Source organism: Scyliorhinus canicula, chromosome 14, assembly GCF_902713615.1.
Source record: "Scyliorhinus canicula chromosome 14, sScyCan1.1, whole genome shotgun sequence".
Lineage (NCBI taxonomy): Eukaryota > Metazoa > Chordata > Chondrichthyes > Carcharhiniformes > Scyliorhinidae > Scyliorhinus > Scyliorhinus canicula.
The window spans coordinates 93,495,896-93,519,997 of record NC_052159.1 but is presented as its reverse complement, the minus strand read 5'-3'; the positions used below and the strand labels follow the sequence as shown (position 1 = coordinate 93,519,997).

Genomic DNA, 24,102 nt, shown 5'->3' with positions numbered 1-24,102 from the left:
GAGATATGACCCTGCTATAAGAGAAGAATGTTAGCGGAGCATCACACGCGTATGTAAGATCTTAGTAAGATCACATAAGATATGCAGCTATTGTTATGGTAGTGCCCACTGCCATTCTCCATGGTGCCATCAAAGAGTAATATTCATCTAAGAAGTGCACCCTAAAGTAAGAGGCATCAATTCCCATAAATGGCGATGAAGAATTCCAGGCTAATGAAGTCTCCACATGGAAACATTTCCTAATCATCTGCAGACTGAATAGAATATCACGGACTACTGGATTCAGATTTCTCCCGAAATGCAATTTGGAAGGCTTTGAGGAAATCAGGCACACACACAGGCAAGGATTTAGAAATCTTAGTGTTCCATTAGATCTGTCCTCCGACAGATCAATAGTAAGTAATAACTCTACAAGTGGGATTGCAAGTGAATGGTTCATGAGGCCTGCTCTGCCTCACAAGAGGACAGGAGAATTCTCAGAACAGTCCTTCCAGATGACTGCACAACTGGGAGTTAATCTGTGCCTCTGACCTCTGAGGATCCAGGCCCAGATCCAGCCTGTTGCAGATTCAATGAATCATTTTTTTTCTTTCTTTCTTAAAATAAATTTAGAATAAATTATTTTTCTTTCCCTATTCAGGGGCAATTTTGCGTGTCCGATCCACCTACACTGCACATCTTTTCGGTTTGTGGGGATAAGACCCACTCAGACACGGGGAGAATGTGCAAACTCCACATGGACAGTGACCTGGGGCCAGGGTCGAACAGGGCTCAATGGCCACCTTTGTCTTTAGAGGGTCATTGTAGAGGTCAGGAACTATTCACATCACATAGTTTAGGCCCCCAGATGGGGCACCTAGAAGAAATGTAATAGGGCAAAAGAAATATCATAAAGTATAAATGAGCTAAGAATTATGGTGATTCTTAGTTTATCGTTCTGAAATTTCTTCAAGACCATATGATGGTTCTTTCAATTTGTTTGCATTTCTTCATTTAAATAGAAACTGGAAATGTCAATGCTAATATGGATTTTATTTTTTCAGAGATTCATAAATGTGAACACAAGTGAATAACAATCCTGGGGTGTAAGTTACAAGTAGCTCCTTCGAATGACCATGTGGGAAAAATACGTAGCACAGTAGTTGCTTTCTCCTGTACCGTGTAGCCTTACCTTGTTCTGGAGCCACAATCTGTAACCTCATGGCCCAGAATATCCCACACTCTACCATTACCACCAAGCCAGGCCATCAACCTTGGTTCAATGAGGAGTGCAGGAGAGCATGCCAGGAGCAACACCCAGTACACTGAAAAATGAGGTGTCAACCTGGGGGACCTACAACACAGGACTACTTGTGTGCCAAACAGCATTAGCAGCAAGTAATAAACAGAGCTAAGAGATCCCAACACATCATATCCAATCTCTGCAGTCCTGGCTCATCCAGCCATAATCCATCTCGGTCTCCTTCAGAGGTCCCCAGCATCACAGATGTCAGTCTTCAGCCAATGTGATTTACTCCAGGTGACATCAAGAAATGGCTGAAGGTGCTGGATTCTGCAAAGGCTATGGGTCCTGACAATATTCCTGCAATAGTACTGAAGACTTGTACTCTAGAACTTGCCACACACCCGAGCCAAGCTGTTCCAATACAGCTACAACACTGGCATTTACCTGGCAATGTGGAAAATTGCCCAGGTTTGGCCTGTACACAAGAACCAGGACAAATCCAACCCAGCCAATTAACGCCCTATCAGTCTCCTCTCTCCATCATCAGTAAAGTGATGGAAGGTGTCATCAACAGTGCTGTCAAGCGGCACTTACTCAGCAATAACCTGCTCATGGACGCTCAGTTTGGGTTTCGCCAGGGTCACTCAGCTCCTGACCTCATTACAGCCTCGGTTCAAACATGGACAAAAGAGTTGAACTCCAGAGGTGAGGTGAGAGTGACTTACTTTGACATCAAGGCAGTATTTGACTGAGTATGGCATCAGCATCCCTAGAAAAACTGGAGTCAATGGGAATTAAAGGAAACTCTCCACTGGTTAGAGCCATATCTAGCACAAAAGAAGATGGTTGTGTGGTTGTAGGTCCCGGGACATCACTGCAGGAGTTTCTCAGGATAGTGTCCTCGTCCCAACCATCTTCAGCTGCTTCATCAATGACCTTACTTCCAACATAAGGTCAGATGTGGGGAATGACTGCACAATGTTCACCACCATTCGCCACTCCTCAGATACTGAAGCAATCCATGTGCAAATGCAGCAAGACCTGGACAATATCAAGGTTTGGGCTGATGGGTGACAGGAACATTCGCGCCACACAAGTGCCAGGCAATGACCACCTCCAATAAGAGAGAATCAAACAATCGCCCCTTGACATTCAATGGCATTATCATCGCTGAATCCCCCACTATCAACATCCTGGGGGATACCATTGACCGCAAACTGAACTGGACTTGCCATATAAATACTGTGGCTACCACAGCAGGTCAGAGGCTGGGAATCCTGCGATGAGTAACTCACCTCTTGACTCCCCAAAGTCAGGAGTGTGATGGAATACTATCCACTTTCCTGATGAGTGCAGCTCCAACAACACTCAAGAAGCTCGACACCATCCAGGACAAAGAAGCCCACTTGATTGGCACCCATTGCACAAGTATTCACTCTTTCCAACACCGACGCACAGTAGCAGCCATGTGTACCATCTACAAGATGCTCTGTAGGAACGCACCAAGGCGCTTTAGGCAGAACCTTCCAAACCCATGACCACTAACACCTAGAAGGACAAGAGCAGCAGATACATGGGAACCACACCACCTGGAGATTCCTGTCTAAGTCACTCATCATCCTGACTTGCAAATATATCGCTGTTCCTTCACTGTTGCTGGGTCAAAATCCTGGAATTCCTTCCCTAATAGCACAATAGGTGTCCCTACACCACATGGACAGCAGCAGTTCAAGAAGGCAACTCATCACTACCTTCTCAAGGGCAATTATAGATCTTCAACAAATGATGGCCTAGCCAGCAAAGCCCACAACGCATAAAAAATTGACTTTTAAAAATGCTTGTCTTATGGAGGGTGCAATGCTTCTCTCAGTCTTCAAAAGTGAGGCAGAGATTCTGGAGCTGAAAGTCCATCGAGATCATTGAAAAAGAAGCGGCGTGGTTTGTAAACAATGCTCTCAGATTATCTTCGTGAAGGCTTGACTCTTCTCTGCATCTGGCTGATTCACATAACCTAAATATCAGCTTCTTGTTGATCATTCTCTTCTTGCTCCAATAATTAATTTAATTGCAGAATTAAACATGGCAAACATTACCCCACTAAATACTCCACAATGGAATGTCTGAAGTTTAGCTCCAAAATCAATTTACAAAAAAATACCAAGGCCAACAGAAGTTACAGTGAGAGGTTTTGGAAACATTGGACGGAATGTCCCTATTTTTCGGCACAGTGGCACAGCTAGCAGGAAAAACAACGTGGAAGCTCCCGGCCCAAACATATCATTCAGCTGATAGCCAAATAAAAGGGAATGGGTAGATCCCACGGTATTAACACTGCGCCCACTAGAAGCTTCATTTTAAAAAGAGTGCCCCAATGCACAATATTGAAATTAGAACACCACTCCATTACACAACTCCCACATGGCACTCTACCCAGTACATCTTTCTAGCATTGCCTAGGCACTGCTTCCTGGGGAAAGTGCCAGGGGGAAGTGTCAGGGGAAATGCCCAGGCAATGCCAGGGTGAAGTGCCAGGGGACAGTGCCCAGGTTTGACCCACTCCTCCCTGAGAGATGCAGTCACCTGAATTCCTCTGGCCGGTTCTGCTCTCCAGCTTCATGCTGTGGGAGAACTGCTAGAATTCATGAAGGCGGGAAGGCACGCCAGATTGTGCAGGATTATGTAATGGGGGTGATTATCAGGCATAGAGGCCTTATGGTGAGATATAATTTATTGTAATGGACTTCCCAACATTGAACATCAGGATTGCCATTACATTATTGACGGGGTAGGGGGACAATTGCAATGGGAAATCCCAATGCTTTAAATTGCATTTTGGGCCTCTCACAATACTTTCTCCTCCTATCCGCATTCACGCCCACTGAGGGTGTTTCAGATCCTAGAGGCTGATCCACCTGCCATTCAATTAAAACATCATGATCTTTATGTTAATTTCATTTATCTCCCTTTGATATTTGTCCCGAAAATATATATAGGTCAAATTTCCCTTCAGAGGTAGTTACAGAATTTCACTGTCCTTTCTGTGAAATAGTGCTTCTTGATTTCCCTTTAAATGGTCGAGATCTCTGGCCTTTCTAAAAACTATTTTCACCTGCTTCATCAGGTCCAATCATAAAAGCCTGTTTCATTAACACTTCTAAAAACCAAAACTGTAAGATAGACATGATGGAATTTTGTACATCTGGCATTAGCATGTCCGAAGTTAATTGTAAATTTCATTTTTTCAGATTGTTTTAAGCAGCCAATTCCTGAAAAATATTAAACAGAACATGAACTGGGATGGAGCTATCATAATTCTAATTCTCACCCTGCACCTACCAGTGGACTAAGGCACACTTCCATCTGTTTCTATAACTAGTAAATGCTGCAACAGGTCACTAGTCTGTCACTAGGGCCTTATAACTTGGGGGGCACCACTCTACATCAAGTATAGCTGACCAGGAGTCCCTCCCTCTCTTACCACCAGCCATTGGTGTGTTTGGAAGGATTTGCAGGTTGACCCACTTCACCTGTTTGACCACATTATGAACGCACCTTCTTTGGCCATTAAGTCCTGTGGTGGGACTTGAACCTGGAGTTTCTGGCTCAGAGGTAGTGATGCTACCCACTGCACCAGCGGACCCCTTTTTAGCTAGCATGAGCATCATAGATTTAATGGGCTCTGTCTGTGCTTTGTACTTTTATGCTTCCATGGGATGGATTTGCCTCTGAATTAACATGCTTTCGGAAGATTGGGGAATAAAATTATGTACATGGTTGTCACTTCAAAGCCTCCAATAAAAAAGCTGTACCAGAATTATCCACCAAATAAAACTATCAATCTATTTTAAGGCTTGCCAAGAACATGATCCACTTGATGTGGATGCGAATGTTAGTCCCTTCGACACATTATCCCCAAAGTCCTGCCAAAGAATTACTGCAATTATATGTTCTTCAAGTCATTAAAAGATTCCATTAAGGCATAGATTTTAATCTTTACCTGTTCAATGAAATCTATTTTGACTGATGTTAAAATGCAGGGTTTTCTGTTTCTCAGGCAGATAACGTACCTGCTAAATAAGCTAATTGATGTCTTATTGCATCATTAAGAACTGATACAATAACTGAAGCCTGAGTCGGTAAGCTGCTGCTATTTTGTAACAGGGCAGAAGCTGATCTGAAGTCAGAAAATACTATTTTGATAAGTCAACATGGGGTGCGATTTAATGGCCTCATCACACCTGCTTTGGTGACTCCACAAGGCTGTTGAATCTTGCAAGAGACCTCTCACAATATTTGAGATGCTCGAAACGTCTTATGAGATACAACGAAATCTCACGAGACGTTGCGATCTGGATCTCACCCTCGCTGGGCAAGATCCATTTAGCATATTTAAGTGAGCCATTTCCACCTGCTGTACCAGATCAGCTGTGTGCTGCACACCAGGTAGTGTCCTAAGAGCCTCTTCACTAAAGTGCCTAACCGAGGTGAGTGTCTCTGGGATGGTGGAAGGCGTTGGAGACAGCTGTGATGGAAAATCACTGTCACCCTCCTGTAATAGGTCCACAGAGACAGAAGTCCCTTCACCAGAATCCCTTTTATTAACAAAACCAAAAGCAGAACAGCCAGGTGAATTCAGCTTGCTATCAGGGATCTGACACTCCCTGTTATATACAAAGAAAAGGTTCCCTGATTGGTCCACTAATCAGGGAACTTGTATTCCAATTGGCCAATCTCAAAGGCCTAGTCTAAGTCATTACACCCCCCCACCCTCAAAGTTTGAGGAGCCCCCCCGTGGTCCTCATGACTCACGGGTCTCCTGCTTTGTTTCTGTGCCGGGTCCCGATCCTCCACTTTGGCCTCCAACGTAGGGGTATAAGGGCTAGGCGCCCGTCTTATCTGATGAGAGGTCCTGAGGTGCGGTTCGCCCCCTTCCTCCGGCGGCAGGGGCACAGCTATGGCATAATCCATGGTGTCCATATCTGAGTCCGATGTTCTCATCAGTGGTGCTGGAGGGGCGTGAATAGTTTGTCGGGAGGATTCTCCACAGTCCTCGGTATGCTGGGCTGAGTCAGCTCCAGAGGAGGAAACGAATCCAAGGACCGCACCTGGTCCAGGTGCTTTTTTATGACGTGTTCTCCTACACATATCTGATGCGACACAGGTCCTGTCCTAGCCTTGACAATTCCTGCTACCCATGTGGGGCCATTTGCATGATTCCTGACCCCTACTTTTTCACCCTTGTTGAACTGCCTTTCTCGGCGAGTATTGTTGTGGCCCCTTCATTGGTCCTCTTGGTGTTTTTCTACTCTTCCGCCTAAATTTGGGGATAGTCGGCTCAGCCTGGTTCGGAGTCGTCTGCCCATGAGCAGGACCACCGGTGCTATTCCCGTTGTGGCGTGTGGGGTTGCCGTATAGTCGAATAGCCAGCATGATAGTTTACTGTCTACTGATGGTGCTGACTGCTTTTTCAACTCGACTTTTAGAGACTGGGTGGCTCTCTCCGCCAACCCTTTTGATGCCGGGTGGTATGGTGCCATCCTTATGTGCCGAATGCCAATTGACTTCATGAATTTTGTCAACTCCTGGCTGGTGAAAACCGATCCATTGTCTGAAACGAACACCTCCAGGATACCAGGTGTTGCAAATGAGGTGCAAAGTTTTTCGATAGTTGCTGTTGTGTTTGCCGAGTTCATTTTGTAGACATCCAGCCATTTGGAATTGGCGTCTAGAATCATAAAAAACATTGAACCCATAAACGGGCCTGCAAAATCGACATGAAGTTGCGACCATGGTCTACCCGGCCATTCCCATGGGTGCAGCGGGGCTGCCGGTGGCACCTTCTGCCCTTGTTGGCATTCTTGGCACCGACCTACCAATGCCTCTCTGTCTGTGTCCAGGCCCGGCCACCAGACATAGCTCCTGGCCAGCATCGTTTTTGACACTCCAGGGTGCCCATGAGGTAGCTCGGCCAGTATGGCTTGACGGCCCTGACTCAGAACTATTAGTCGAGCTGCCCATAGCAGTATCCCGTCTTCCACAGTGATCTGCTCTCTTCTGCTCCAGTAGGGGTGGAATTCCACCTGGACCGGTCTTTCCATCTCACCTGTTAGCACCACGTGTTTTATTTTTGCTAATACTGGGTCCCTTTGTGTCCACAAATGAATGATTTGTGCAGCCACCGGAAGGTAAATGTAGCCACATCACCGTTTCCTCTATTTTGGGCACTAATGGCAGGGTGTTCGGTAATGGCAGCCTGCTTAGTGCATCGGTGTTTGCCACCCGGTTCCTGGACGATGCTCCAGTTGATATTGGTGCGCTGCCAGTAGTAGGGCCTAGCGTTGGATCGGGCCCGAAGCTATCGGTGGCATCGCTTTGTCTTCTCTCAGCAAGCCCAGCAATGGCTTGTGGTCTGTGATTAGCGTGAACTTCCGCCATGTTGTACGGTGCAGATGCTGCAGGTTGCCATCGTGCACATGCGCGGCCATGGACCCGGCAATTCTCCATCCGTACCTGCAGGTCTATCAGGACCTATTCAGCTAATGGTAGGGAGTTGGGGAGAGTTACAGAACAAAGAGATCTAGGAGTACAGATTCATAGCTCTTTAAAGGTGGAGTTACGGGTGGACAGGGTGATGAGGAAGGCATTCAGCATGCTAGGTTTTATTGGTCAGAATATTGAATACGGGAGTTGGGACGTCTTGTTGAAGTTGTACAAGACATTAGTCAGGCCACACATGGAATGCTGTGTTCAGTTCTGGTCGTCCTATTATAGGAAAGATATTGTTGAACTAGAAAGAGTGGTCTGAGCTATAAGGAATGGCTGGATAGGCTGGGACTATTTTCCCTGGAGTGTAGGTGGCTGAGGGGTGATCTTATAGAGGTATATAAAATAATGAGGAGCATAGATCAGTTAGAAAGTCAACATCTTTTCCCAAAGGTACAGCAGTCTAGAACTAGAGGGCATAGGTTTAAGGGAGAGGGGAGAGATACAAAATAGACCAGAGGGGAAATTTCTTCACACAGAGGGTGGTGAGCATTTGGAATGAGCTGCCAGAGGCAGTGGTAGAGGTGGGTACAATTTTTTCCTTTAAAAAACAGTTAAACAATTACATGGGCAGGGCGAGTATAGAGGGATATGGGCCAAATGCGGGCAAGTGGGACCAGCTTAGTGATAGAAACTGGGCGGCATGAACAAGCTGGGCCGAAGGGCCTGTTTCCATGCTGTAAACATCTATAACTCTACGACTAAAGAGCAATACAGCACAGAAACTAGCCCAACTGCACTCCAAGCCTGTACCGGTCATGTTACCAACCTTTGCCAAAACCCTCAGCACTTCCTTGTGCCGTATCCCTCTATACCCATCCTATCCATATGTTTGTCAAGATGCCTTTTGAACCCCGTTAATGTATCTGCGTACACAACCTCCCTGGCAATGCGTTTCATGCATTCACCACCCTCTGCATAAAAAAACCTGCTTCGCATTTCTCCTCTAATCTTTGCCCCATGGACGTTAAACCTATGCCTCCTGGTGACTGACCCTCCACCCTGGGAAAGAGTGCCTGCCCAACTACACTATTCATGTCACATTAGCTATTCTCCAGTCCTCTGGGATCTCACCTGGAGCGAATGAGGATGCAAAGATATCAGTCAAGGCACCAGCAATTTCCTCCCTTGCTTCCATCAGTATTTTGGGGTAAATCCCATCCAGCCCTGGAGACTTATCGACCTTAATATCTTTTAAAAGACCCAATGCCTCCTCTTTTTTCGATGTTAACATGATCCACACTGTCCACACACCCTACCCAAGAATGATCTTCCACAAAGTCCATTTCTTTGGTGAACACTGATGCAAAGCATTCATTTAGTACTTTGCCCATTTCTCTGGCTCAACACATAGATTCTCCCTATTGTCCTTAAGTGGTCCGATCCTTTCCCTGGCCACCCTCTTGCTTTTTACATTTGAATAAAAAGCTTTGGGATTCACCTTAATCCTACTTGCCAAGGACTTTTCATAACCCCTCCCAGCCTTCCTAATTTACAGCTTCTGTACCTTTCTACTTTCTTTATACTCCTCAAGGGTTTTGACTGACCCCACTCTTCTATACCGTACAAAAGTCTCCTTTTCTTTTTGACGCGGTTCACAATATCTCTCGTTGTCCAAGGCTCACTAAACATCCCATACTTATCCTTCGTTCTCTCAGGAATGTGACTTTCCTGAATCCTAATCAACTGTTGCTTGAAAGACTCCCACCTGTCCGATGTTGATTTACTATCCAACAGCTGCACGCAATCTAAATTATTCAATTCTAATGTTATCGTAATTTGCCTTTCCCCAGTTTAGCACCTTAACGTGTGGGTTACCCTCATCCCTGCCCAAAAGTATCCTAAAACTTACGGAATCATGGTCACTACTCCCAAAATGTTCCCCTACTGAAACCTCAACCACCTGTCCAGGCTCATTCCCCAATACCAGGTCCAGTACTGCCCCTTTCCCTAGTTGGACTATCTACATATTACATCAAGAAGGCTTCCTTGATACACCTTACAAACTCTGCCCCATCCAAACCCTAGAGGCTTTTCACAGTAACTTCATTGAAGCCTACTTGATACAATAAGCGATGACTATTATTATTATTAACCCCTAACTAAGTGAGTCCCAGTCAATGTAGGGGGAATTAAAATCTCCTACCATAACAACACTGTTACTTATGCACCTATCCAAAATCTCTCTACGTATCTGCTCCTCTATCTCTCGCTGGCTGTTGGGGAGGGGGGAGGGGGGGGGGGGCTGTAATAAATGCCCAACATTGTGATTGCCCCATTCCTGTTCCTGAGCATCATTGTATGAGCCCTCCAAAGTGTCCTCCCGCAGTACGACTATAATATTTCCCTTAACCAGTAATGCTACACCCACCCCTTTTACATTCCCCTCTATCTCTCCTGAAGCATCTATATCCTCCAACGTTCAACTGCCAATCCTGCCCTTCCTTTAACCATGTTTCTGTGATAGCCACAACATCATAATTCCAAGCTATACTTCTGCCGTTGAAACAAATACTCTTCAAACCACTGCGTTTGAGCAGACAGGTGATGTTGTTCTCTTATTTTTGTTCTCTATTTACCCTTCAGTTATTATACCTTCGAAGCTAGCACTCTGGTTACCACCCCCCTCTACACTAGTTTAAATCCTCCCGAGTGATATTAGCAAACCTCCCAGCCAGGATATCAGTGCCCCTCCAGTTCAACTGCAACCCGTCCTTCTTGTACAGGTCCCACCTGCCCCGGAAGAGATCCCAGTGGTCCAGAAATCTGAAACCCTCCCTCCTATACCACCAGTTTAGTCATGTATTTAGCTGCACTATCTGCCTATTTCTAGCTCACTGGCATGTGGCACAGGGATTAAAACCCTAGAGGTCCTGCTTTTTAGCTTATTGCCTAACTCCCTGAAATCTTCTGCAGGACCTAATCACACTTCTTGCCTATGTCGTTAGTACCTATGTGTACTACAACCTCTGGCTGTTCACCCTCCCCCTTCAGGATGTCCTGCATTCGTTCAGCGACATCCTTGACCTTGGCACCGGGGAGGCAACATACCACCCTGTAGTCTCTTTCCCGTCCACAGAAGCACCTATCAGTGCCCCTTACTATAGAGTCCACTATAACTATTGCTCTCCTGCACTTTGCCCTCCCCTGCTAAGCAACAGAGACAGTTGTGGTGCCACTGTTCAGGCTGCTGTTTACGTGGCGCGGCTGCTGGCCCCCCACCAGGCGGAGCATCAGTGCGGGGGTGGTGCCGACTTTTTCATTATAAAACTAGACACTTCCTCCAGACAGTCTCAAAATCAGAGAATCCAGCCCTTAGTGTCAGAAACTTTATCTTATCTTATCGTTAGTTTCCTGGCTTTGCCATGGATGTTTTTGCCCTTTTACAATCTTTCTTCCTCTCTGGAATATATTTTAATTGAGAGGAATTGAATATGTCCTTTAACATCTGCCACTGCTTATCACCTGTCCTATCTTTCAGTCTTCCTGCCCAGTCCACCAGGGGAATATCTGTCCTCATGTCTTTGTAATTACCTTTGTTTTACTCCAGAACGCTATTGCGGGACTCCAGTTTCTTGCCCTCAAACTGAATTTGAAATTCTGGAATTCTATGATCACTTGTCCCTAGATGCTCCTTTACTATGAGATCAGTAATTAATCCCTGCTCATTGCACCATACCAAATTCAGAATAGCCTACTCCTCATGTTGACTCCAAAATATATTGCTCCAACAAACAATCTCTAATGCATTCAATTAACTCTCCCTTAAAGCTACCCTTGCCGATTTTTAAAATCTAGTTTAAATGCAAATAAAGATCACCCATAATTATTATCACATCTTTCTTAGAAATCCCCAGTATTTACTGGTTTATACTGTGTCCCAGTTGACTGTTACCCTTGACCATGTGTCCATGATTGCTTATATGCGGCTGCAGCTTGTCACACTCTTGACTGCCACCCCCGACCCCGGCAAATCACATGCCAATGTTCGTTGGAATTCTGCTCGATCCACGTGGTGCCGGTGCTGGCCCATTAGGATGTCCTGAATTGCCCTGGGACCGGTGCCACTTTCTGGGCCGTAGAATTCACATGATTCATTCCCGGCATCAGCACTTAGTCTCTGAAACGGAAAGTTCCGGCCCTCATTTCCGTGTCAGAAATAGACTAGCCGACAGCACCCATTCTGTTCCTCGTAAAACAGGACAGCCCCGGCCCTGTAGGTAAGGCATGAACGACGATTGTGTCAGTAAGGATGGCCAGGATACCTGGTGAGTGCAGCATGTTTTTAACCTGCCGAAGTGCTTGCTCCTGCTGTGCATCCAAACACCATACTTGGGCCTTCTTCAATAGGTGCCTCAGACTCTGTGATTTACGCACGGTTCAGCTGGAATCTTGGTCAGCTGGTTTACCATATCCAGGAATCGGCGAAGATCTGGAATGGATGACAGGTTCAGCAATTCACTGATAGCCTTTTTTAAATGGGTCTTCCGTTATGTCTTCGCTGCTCACAAAATCGTGACAGATTTAAGTACCTGGTCATGTTCTTTGGTGGTAGATCCATTGACAAGACTGTCAGCAGATTATGCCTTTCAGGCCTTGCAAGATGGAAGACTTCCTGAAAGATTTTGGGTGCCAAGTGTTGTGTTATGCTGCTTCGGATAACACAGGCTGCTACATGATGCAGTCTTAACAAAAGGATGCTCCAGACTCTGAAATGAGTTCAACGCGTTTATTGAACTATTAACACAGTTCTCAAATGAGTTTGACTCTCTGCTAATCTAACTGTAGTAACTCAGTCTAACTGTACCAGCTTGCTCTAAGCCATGTGCTGGGGTGTGATGCTGCTGATCAACCCTGTCTAACTCTCTAGATGTCTGTCTGTGGAAAGAGGCAGGGTGTGAGTGCCTCATCCCTTTTATAATGTTTATGTCATGCCCCCTTGAGGTAATGCCACCTTTGAGTGTCCTGACTGCCCATTGATTGTGTCCTATTCCGAGTGTCCATTGGTTGCATGTTTGCATATCATGACACCAAGATTGTTCGAAATGATAAACAATCAAAGCAAAATCTGCTGAATGGGGTAATAAAGATTGTCAGTAATTTAGATTTTTCATCTAACAGTACCTGCTAAAAGCCACTGTGCCGCCCCCCAGTTTAGTCAGGTCAACACTGATGTGAAGGGACCTATTTACTGTGGGAATCGGAATCATTCCAGAACACCATTCTGTTAGCTTAGTAGCAGGGGAGATGACTCCTACCATAGTCATTGGGTCAAGTTACAGTTGGATGTTGGATACAGCGGCATGGTGGCATCATGAGGCACTGCTGCTCCACAATGCCAGGGACCTGGGATTAATTCTGACCTTGGGAAGTTTTCACATTCTCCCCATGTCTGTATGGGTTTCCTCCAGGTGCTCCAGTTTCCTCCCACAGTCCAAAGATGTGCAGGTTAGGGGGATTGGTCATGCTATATTGCCCCCTAGTGTCCAAGGATGTTCAGGTTAGATGGGGTTAGAGTGATATGGCAAGGGAGTGGCCCTAGGTAGGGTGCACTTTCAGTCATTCAATACAGGTTACTGATAGAGGCATCCATTGGTTGACCGAGTTTCTGGACCCTTTTGTTCAACTTGGCTCGTTCGATTAAATCTTATTACTAGATTACTTGAAATAATTATCAAAGACTTTAAAACATCTTAGAATTTGTCCGATGTTTCATTAATACCTGTCTTGCTATCACATCATCACTAGTTGCTTCAATAGAGTAGTGTTCCATAGTGTTCAACTCTGTCTGATTCCATGTGCCCAAATCGGTCTGGCAAGATAAATTTGGAATCCATAGTTGTTTTGATCTTTTAGTAGGTTTTCCTGAATCTTTAAAAAAGTTTTATTGCAGTCATGAATTCTTCTGTGCTGATCAGGCTTTCGCTGATATCCTTTGGAGTCACTGAGCCTTGTTGATAGTCATTCTAAACTTTGTTGATTATTTAACTTAGTCAGAAGTAATTATTAAGGCCAATTCACTGCTTTCCTTACATTGGGGAATCATTTTGAGCATTCAATTTTTGTACTTTTTCAACGCCGAACTCAAACCTCGGTAGCGGGGTGTATCGAAACTCATGCTCATTGATATGGAATTTCCCCCAGTGATGTCTGCTTATTGCACCATAAATCTGAAGCTTTCAAACCTTTTTGAAGGTTTGCTCACCCTTCGTCAATCATCGCTAGGTTCTTTGACTCTGCTGCTGGATCAGTTATTTTTGCAAACCACCATGTGCTATGGTGTAGCCCTTAGTAAGCTGAACAGTCGATTTCTTCCCTGCCTCGCAGCATCCACATCTTCCATGGAGTTGTTTTGGCGATTTTTACCTGTCCTAGCAAAGTCTTCCACCTTGGTGCCTTTTTCTCAGGTCAGACTAGCAAACCTTTATAAAGTTGATTTTTGGAGATTTCAGGGTCCTTCACTGCTGCCGCCAATGTTAGTTGTGACTGGCTAAGGAAAGGTTGCAAAGACATAGACATGTCTGAACAATAATTACTTTATCGTATGAACATAACAATTTTAATTATAAAATTATCACTCAGTCTATGCCATGAGCTTTGTTCGTCTAGACTCCTAGGCACGTGACTCTCTCTTACATTATCATGAGTGGTACTGTTTCTCCAGTTCCGGACATTAACACTTTCAGCCCTGAACACCCTAATACTGAAGAATGGAAGGTTGCATCAGCCAAACAGATTTGACAGAGATGGAGAAACTGGGGCAATAGAATGGAGTCTCAGTCTCCTCCGGAGGTCCCCAGCATCACAGATACCAGTCTTCAGCCAATACGATTCACTCTACGTGATATTAGGAAACAGTTGAAGGCATTTGTTGTTGCAAAAGCTAAGGGCTTTGACAAGATTATGGCAATAATACTGAAGGCTAATGCTCCAGAACTTGCTGTGCCCCAACCAAGCTGTTCCAGTACAGCTACAACGCTGACATCTCCCAGAAATGTGGGAAATTGCCCAGGTAAATCCAACCCAGCCAATTACCACTCCAACAGTCTAGTTTGAATCTCAAATGGGAAGGCAGTGGCGTAGTGGTAATGTCACTGGCCTTGTAATCGATAGACCTAACGTAATGCTGTGGGGATCTGGTTTAAATCCCACCAGCACAGATGGTGAAATTTGAATTAAATAAAAATCAGGAATTAAAAGTCTAATAACTGTTGTTGTAAATCCCATCTGGTTCACTAATGTTCTTTAGGTCAGAGTCTTTTAAAGTGTGTTTCGCAGAGCTAAGGATTGCAATGTTCCCGAAAGAAGAATCTCCTTCTGCTGCGCCCATTAGCCGATAACGGCATTTAAAATGAGGATCGCTGCATAATCAGCTGTGTAGTCTTCTGACCATAAGAGGCAATAGTGAGCAGCCATGGGCAACCTGCATGTACACTCGGCGTCAAGTGCCCTGTAGGTACATGCTTTTGGTGCAAAATCACTTGGAGGCAAGCTTCGAGGCAAGGAGGTGGTGCTGGCCAACGGCCGTCGATGGGAACAGCGAGGCGGCTCTCGACCTCCAGGCCAGGGATGAGAAGGGTGGGTGGGAAAAATTAAAAAGAGCAGCATGGTAGCATAGTGGTTAGCACAATTTCTTCACAGCTCCTGGGTTCCAGGTTCAATTCCTGGCTTGGGTCACTGTCTGTGTAGTCTGCACATTCTCCCCGTGTGTGCGTGGGTTTCCTCCGGGTGCTCCGGTTTCCTCCCACAGTCCAAAGATGTGCAGGTTAGGTGGATTGGCCATGCTAAATTGCCCTTGATGTGCAAAATTGCCCTTAATGTTGGGTGGGGTGACTGGGTTATGGGGATTGGGTGGAGGTGTGGGCTTGGGTAGGGTGCTCTTTCCAAGAGCCAGTGCAGACTTGATGGGCCAAATGGCCTCCTTCTGCACTGTAAATTCTATGATCCTATGATTCTTTCCCTTTCGAGCAAGGCAAGAGGACTGTGAACATGAATCATTTTGTTACAAGAAAGAGATAACCAGAGGCACAAATAGGCAGTGTACCTATTGGCCAGTATCTCACATCAGAATCTGCTGGAGAGAGCTGCTGTGGAGAGTTCAGGGTGGAACAGGGCGGTGTTACTGTACAGAGCTCCAGGGCCTCCAGTGAAGAACCAAAGAAGAAACTTTAATTGGGAACAAAAGTATAAAGATGATTTCTTGAGGTATGGTTTAGTTGATTGTGCCAATGCATATCAGGATACAAAGCCAATGTGTGTTATATGCAAGGAAGTACTGGCAAATGTGAGCTTAAAGCCTTCAAAACTGCAAAGGCATCTGAAGACTAAGGAAGGGGAGCACAAGAACAAACTTCTTGATTTTTTTCAAAGGATGCAGTTGGAACTTAAATCATCAGCTAAAGTCCTTAGCAGATATGTAACATTTAATGACAAAGCACCATTAGTCTCTTGCATGGTAGCTTACCGTGTAGCTAAAGAGAAAATGCCCCACACTGTTGCAGAGGGATTAATTTTCCCTGCAGCATTAGACATGGCTCATACAGTCATGGGCAAGAGGCCAACTGAAAAACTGAAATGCATCCCGTTTATTGATAACACCGAATTTGTGATATTGCTGAGAATTTAGAAGTCCAGTTTATTTCTCATTTAATGTCAGCACAGGAGTTCTCAATATAACTGGATGAAAATACAGACTTTTCAGATTGTGCAACCTTGCTAGTTTACGTTAGGGATGTTTGGCACAATGAATTTGTTGTGGATTTGTTGTGCTGCTTGACATTACAACCAGCACAACTGGCACACAGAGTTTTGAAGCATTGAATAGTCACATGGTTGAAAAGTGCAGACTTGACTGGGTTCATTGCAGAGGAATCACAACCGATGGAGCAGCCAACATAACCAGGAAAAACACCGGAGTTATAATAAGGATTAAGGAGGAAGCTGGTCAGAACATTGTTTGGAATTATTGCTATATTCACCGTGAGGCATTGATATCAAAAGGAATTCCATCCGATCTTGAAGTGATGTTGAAAGGAATTGTGAAAGTTGTAAATTTCATTCAACGCAGCGCACTCAATACCAGCCTTTTTGAGGCTCTGTGTTCTGATATGGGGGCCGAGCACACACATTTTTGTTCCACACAGAAGTATGTGGTCTATCAAGAGGTCAGATGGTCCCTGCTGCCTCATGGCCCCGAGATCCCAGGTTCGATTCTGGGTCACTGTCCGTGTGGAGTTTGCACATTCTCCCCGTGTTTGCGTGGGTTTCATCCCCACAACCCAAAGATCTGCAGGATAGGTGGATTGGCCACGTTAAATTGCCCTTTAATTGGAAAAAATTAATTGGGTACTCTAAATTTATTTTTTAAAAAGGTCAGGTGCTTGGCAGACATCGTGAAGAAGTAGACGCTTTCCAAAAGTAACTGAAAGTTTGGTAAGCACAAGTACAAAACCAAAACTACTACATGTTCCCCACACTGCTACAAAGAAAACAATGTTAGTAAGGAAACTCAATAGACTGATAAGCCTTATTCAGTCACATCTTGCTGCACTAGCCAACAATTTCTGATGCTTTTTTCCAGAGGAGAAGTTCCAGATTTTGAAAGAAGAGGTGGGTGAAAAATCTGTAATATCCCACACAGGGCTTATGGGATGGGAATGATTATCTTCCCCATGCTTCTCATGCTGAGGTGCGGGAAACTCAATTTAGATTGTATAAAAGGTCGGCAGTAAGGCACTGACCAGGGAGAGACCCGGTAGGGATCTAGCAGGAAGTGAATGTACCGTAATTGGAAATAAATCAAAGTTCTTTATTTTACTCAGTGTGGAATCCCCTTGTTCTTATTAAAAAATCCCTTTGAGTTTGAGGCTCCAGGATCAGTTATTAACTTACAGCTGACTCCAAATAAGGAGACTGAGCTGCTGCACCTGACCTGTGATGGCACATTAAAAACATGCCACAAAGCCATGAGGCTGTCAGCATTCTGGAGTGGCATCTCCAGTGTGGAGTACAACAAGCATTTTGTTGCTATTGCCCATCTTGATAACCTACATGTGTGAGGTTGGATTTTCCGTTCTCATAAAGGTGAAGAAGGCACAAAGGAACTGGCTGAACTCTGCACCTGATATGTGCATTGCCCTCTCTTCCTGTGAACCTGGTTGGAGTGAGATCATGAGGACCAAGCAAGCTCACTTGTCACATTAAAGGTAAGAAAGTTGGCGTGGGGTCAGCATTACCATCACTGAATCTCCTACTATCAACATCCTGGGGGTTATATTTGATTAGGAATTGAACTGGTCTAGTCATATAAATACCGAAGCTTGGAATCCTGTGGCGAGTGAACTCACTTCCTGACTGTCCAAAGCCTGTCCACCATCTACAGAGCACATAAAAGGCAGGAGTTTAATGGAGTACTCTCCATTTGCCTGGATGAGTGCAGCTCCAACAGCACTGAAGAAGCTCAACACCATCTAGGACAAAGCTGTCTGCTTAATTGTTACCCCTTCCACAAACATTCACTCCCTCCACTACCAATGAACAGTAGCAGCAGTGGTACCATCTGCGGGATGCACCACAGGAAATCACCAAGTCTCCTTAGGCAGCATCTTCCAAACACATGACCGCTACCATCCAGAAGGAAGGTCAGCAGATACATGGGAACCCACACCACTTGCAAGTTCCCCTCCAAGCCACTCACCATTCTGACTTGGAAATATATCACCGTAGCTGGGTCAAATACCTGGAACTCCCTCCCTGGGCCTACGCCTCAGGGACTGCAGTGTTTCAAGAGTCATAGACTCCTCATGGAATCCCTACAGTGCGGAAGGAGGCTATTCAGCCCATCAAGTCTGCACAACCCTTGAAAAGAGCACCCTACCTAGGCCCATGCCTCTACCTTATCCCTGTGACTCCATCGAACCTTTTGGATACTAAGAGGCAATTCATCATGGCCAATCCACCTAACACGCACACTTTTTGACTATGGGAGGAAACCGGAGTATCCAGAAGAAAGTCATCCACACAGTCAACCAAGGCTGGAATGGAACCCGTATCCCTGGCACTGTGAGGCAGCAGTGCTAACCACTGTGCCACCGTGCCACCCGTGAGAAAGCAGGTCACCACCACCTTCTCAAGGATAACTAGGGATAGGCAATAAATGCTGACCTAGCCAGCGACACCCACATCCCATAAATAAATTTTAAAAATTACAGAAAACAGGATGTGAGGGAGTGCAATCAAAGTAGCTGTGAGAGTCAGTGAGTTGATAGTGAATATTTATACTCTAACACAACACAAGTTCAGCCTCATTCCTCATCATATCCTTTTGACTATGACTAACATATTATGAGCTGCAGGCATACTGTTAAAACAAATGCTGCCCATTTCAAACGTGAGAAAATTTCACATCAATACCCTATCTATGCCAAATTTAGGTTAATGAAATAGCTATCACATTAGTTCCTGAATATTTGAAAAGGAGCATAAAACAGTTGAGTTCTTCAGAGCATAGCAATACACACAAGTGTGATTAAATATATTCCTGGAGGCTTCATCACTTGACTTTGTCCCCATGCTCTTGCTATGAGTCAGCCAACACAACCTTTGCGACATACTGCCTTGCGAAACCAGTTGGAAAGGATAAAAACATATTATCCAATTCAACAATGCTTGACTGTCAACCAAACAGTCATTTTATCTCCCATTTTTGATCATTTTATATCTGGTACAGAGAAATGTTCAAATACAACAACAAAAAAAACACAATTTTTTAATATCCCAATGATTCTTCTCCAGGATTGCACAGAGCAGCTTCCTGGAGGGTTGGTAACTAGCTGTGACTATGGTGACACTGCTATCACTGCATTTCATCGTGACTCACCTACAGAATTAGCGAAACACCCAGTTGGATGAGTACTTCAATTAGCACATAAAATATACCTTACTTGTTCCAAGGCAAGTAAATTCCATGATGGCTTTACTTTTGCAATTTGCCTGAAGAGCCATCACCATAGCAACCTGCAATTCAAACACATGCAGTAAGGAAAATATTTTGGTACCAATTTATACGGTCATTTGTTTCATTTTGAGGGACGTTTTATGGAAACATGAGGTAAGTCAGAAGCTCGCTTCTCATTCCATAGCACCAAATCAAAAGCAGAGGTCATAATGAATTTGAACATGAAGAACACACACATTAAAATAAATCTTGCATTTGAGTATCAGCTACAGGTACCTAATTTCAGGTTAATCAATTTGTAGATCCTGGAGCTATCAGTACAAACCAGAACAGGCTCCTTTTTTTTCAACAACATTAGTGTTAATGAGTTGCAGACATTCGGGTTTGCAGTCCTAGATGCTAATTATTTCAACTTTACAGATCCCAGGATAGAAACGGGGACCTATATTTTCCTTTTCACTGTGCCTGGACCCACAACACTTGAGGGAACACAGGTAAGCGTACAAGAAATAATCCTCTTTAATGTAAGCCTATTTGTTGGTTGTGTTTGACATTATGGCCGGGATTCTCCCTTCCAGGGACTAAGTCCCCACGCCAGCGGGAGAACCGGCGCCAACAACTCCGGCGTCAACGGGCCCCCAAGGTGAGGAATTCTCATCTGTCTAGGGGCCTATGTAGATGCCAGAGGGGTTGGCGCCACTCAAGCCGGCACCGAAGGGACTGCGCGGGTTTGCGCATGCGTGGAATGGCCGTCGTGATGCATGCGTGGAACCGCCATCATGATTCCGTGCATGCACAGACCGGCCGTCGTATTTTGGCACATACGCAGGCCATGGTGGAGCCCTACAGGGGCCTGCGCGGAAGGAAGAAGTGCCTCCACAGAACAGGCCCGACCGCAGATCGCTGGGTCCCGATCGCGGGCCAGGCCACCTTCGGGGGGCCCCCGGGGTCGGATCCCCCTGCGCCCCCCACCCCCCGAGGACCCCCCCCACCGACTTACCTGCCAGGTCCCGCCGTGTGGGACCATGCATAACCCACGCCGGTGGGACTGGCCAAAAACAGGCGGCCGCTCAGCTCATCGGGGCCCAGAGAATGGCCGGGGCGGCCGCTGCCAACGGCCCCCGACTGACGTGGCATGAATCCCGCCCGAAAAATGGCGCCGGAGAATATGGCAGCCAGCGTCGGGGCAGCGGGGAGTCAGAGAATCCTGCCCTAAAAGTGTTGTAAAAGATTGACTATATGTGCTGACTGGAGTGAAATTTTATTATAAAAATCGGGTCAAAACGTGTACATTGGATCACTTAAAAACAACCACCTGCCTGAACGAACGATAATGGTTTGTAGGCATATAACTCTTAAGAGTCAAATACTCTTAAGTTAAAACTGGTGTCAGGAGTCATTCTTGTTGATGTACTTTGAAGACACCCACCCAACATAAACTGTTGCTCTCAAAACTTCTTCCAAGTAGAATTCTACGTGAACTACTGATTCATTAATTGAGGGAGGACAATGAGTCATAGGCCCGGATTTGGGGGGTACATCAAAGATTCACGAGGAATCTCCCAGGTAAGGGGTTTACATGCTAATTGTCCAGAAGTGCAATCCCAGGCTGGCAGGGAGGGCTTCTAGATGTCCGGAGTGCTGTCACCCCTGCTCTGCTGCAGGGAGGGGGGGGCACCTCTTGGCAGGTATACTGGTCCCAGCTGCTGATATAAACCTGGAGGCCACTGGAAAATCCCAGTCAGCCTCCTTTCCTTGTCTGTAAATGGTCGTTAATAAGAGGCTGTGCCTCTTGTCACATGTGGACTGGTAGCCCTGCAAAATATCCACACACTTTGCTTCCTGAAATTGACATGGGGACAGGATACATCCTGGAAATGGACACAGCAGCCGGTGGGTCTATTCTTAGTGCCCACCGCCTCTGCCGTCGGCCCTGGCGGGGGCTTAAATTTTGCCCAACAAGTGAAATGTCCTCCTTCTTCACCTTGAACTTTCAAGGTTTCTTTCTGTCTCAGACTACATCAGTTCAGTAAAGGGACTCACCACCATCACATCAAGCCAAATTACGGGTGGGTGATAAATCCAGGCCTTGCCAATGCCAATGATCTGCCTGCTGTCACATTTACAAGACCTACCTCTGAGCAATTGAAGCACCTGTCTGTTTCAAGCATAAGCCCCTTAAATATGGCAACCATTGCTATTTAGGACAGGGCTACAGTGTGTATTTTGCACTGCCTGGCCAGTTTTATCAGTGACACTGTAAAAGCAGCCTCAGTGAAAGCTTGAATTATATGGAGCAAGCAGAACAGCAGTGCCCCAAATAACTAATGACACTGCTGTCAGCGTGACATACTTGCTTCACAGAACAGATTTTGCCTCTTGCTAGAACCCCTTCAGACTTTGGCTGAATGTCTTCAAATAGCTACTTCAACTGGGTTCTTTCAGCCTCTTCCTTGTCTTCAGAGAAGACTGCTCTGCTTTAAAATATTATTATTCTTTTTTGACCTGTCCTACTGGAAGTTTGCACTTTCTCCCCGTGTCTGCGTGTCTTCCTCCAGGTGCTCCGGTTTCCTCCAACAGTCCAAATGTGCAGGTTAGGTGAATTGGCAACGATCAATTGCCCCTTAGGATCCAAAAGGTTAGGTTAGGTGGGGTTACTGGGTTGGGGGGTGGGGGGGGGGGGGGGGGGGGGGGGGGGGGGGTGGGTGCTGAACCTAGGTAGGGTCAAATTCACATCAATATGGTTGATTAATAAATGCCCGCTTGGCCTAACAAGTCACTCAGTTCAAGGGCAATTAGTCATGGGCAATAAATGTGGGCCTGGCCAGTGACACTAGCAATCTATGAAAGAGAAAAAGGTCAGTAACTTTCCTTAATTTGTAGTTTCATTGACATGCCAAAATGTGAACATTGCTTGTTGACATTCTGTATCATTTTTAACATGTTGTGCTTTTAATTGTGGATAATTGATAGTGCTGGTGACAGAACTCTTGGTATTGGATAATTACGGGTTCGCCCACAGTCTATTTATTCAGGATAGCACATATCTGAAAGTTCTCCTAAGGTCTATAAAAATCTTATGGCTTACCAAGCTGAAAGAAATACATTCTGATAGGATCTTTTCAGGCCATCAGTAGTGCAGTGGTTAGCACTGCTGACTACGGCACTGAGGACCCGGGTTCGGTCCCGGCCCTGGGTCACTCCATATGGAGTTTGTACATTCTCCCCATTCTGCGTCGGTCTCACCCCCACAACCCAAAGATGTGCAGGTTCGGTGGATTGGCAATGCTAAATTGCCCCTTAATTGGGAAAAAAACAATTGGGTACTCTAATTTATAAAAAAATTATAATACAATCTTTTAAATTTAAAGAAATAAAAGTAAAAATAAAGATTAAATAAAAGAAGAGAGGGTGGAGGTGCTCAGTCCAGGGTGGGATGGAGTGGGGTGGTGAAAGCAGTGGGGAATGGGCAAGTGCTGTAATCTAGGGGAGAGAGTGGGCAGAGTTGCTGCAATCGGGAGAACGTGGTGGGAGAGGAGTGATGGGGAGAGAAGGGGGGGTTGGGAAATGCTGCAATCTAATGTCGGAGGGAAGGAGATGGAGAAGGGGGCATAGAGAGGTGTTAGAATCTGGGGAGAGTGTTAAGCAGAGGGATGGGAAGAGGGCAGAAGAGGGGAAAGGTTCTGCAATCCAGATTGGAGAGGAGGAGATGCTGCAATCTGGGGGGTAGGAAATCAGGGATACATACATAGATAGATAGGAGCAGGAGGAGGCCTTTTGGCCCTTCGAGCCTGGTCTGCCATTCATCACGATCATGGCTGATCATCCAACTCAATAGCCTTATCTTGCTTTCTCTCCATAACCTTTGATCCCATTCACCCCAAGTACTATATCCAGCCACCTCTTGAATATATTCAATGTTTTAGCATCAACTACTTCCTGCCATAATGAATTCCATAGGCTCACCAACTGTTTGGGTGAAGAAATGTCTCCTCATATCTGTCCAAAATGGTTCACCCTGAATCCTCAAACTGTGACCCTGATTCTGGACACACCCATCATTGGTAATATCTTCCCTGCATCTCCCCTGTCTAGTCCCGTTAAAATTTTATAACTCTATGAGATCCCTCCTCATTCTTATGAACTCCATTGAGAACAATCCCAACCTAGTCAATCTCTCCTCATATGACAGTCCCGCCATCCCTGGAATCAGTCTGGTAAACCTTCGCTGCACTCCCTCGAGAGCAAGAACATCCTTCCTCAGAGGAGACCAAAACTGCACACAATACTCCAAGCGTGGCCTCACCAAGGCCCTGCATAATTGAAGCAACACATCCCTACTTCTATACTCGAAACCTCACGCAATGAAGGCCAACAT

At 45.5% G+C, this 24,102-nt stretch overlaps 1 long non-coding RNA gene across 2 annotated transcripts in view; it reads left to right on the top strand.

Moving 5' to 3' along the window:
• LOC119977819 overlaps positions 1-24,102 on the top strand; it is a 62,868-nt gene that overhangs the window by 17,953 nt on the left and 20,813 nt on the right. The window contains exons 1-2 of one of the 2 annotated variants that reach the window (XR_005463282.1): positions 19,815-19,877; positions 20,145-20,218. This is a non-coding gene — a long non-coding RNA (uncharacterized LOC119977819). Of the gene's footprint in view, positions 1-19,814; positions 19,878-20,144; positions 20,219-24,102 lie in introns of those variants that run through there. The other variant, XR_005463283.1, reaches the window with a different exon arrangement.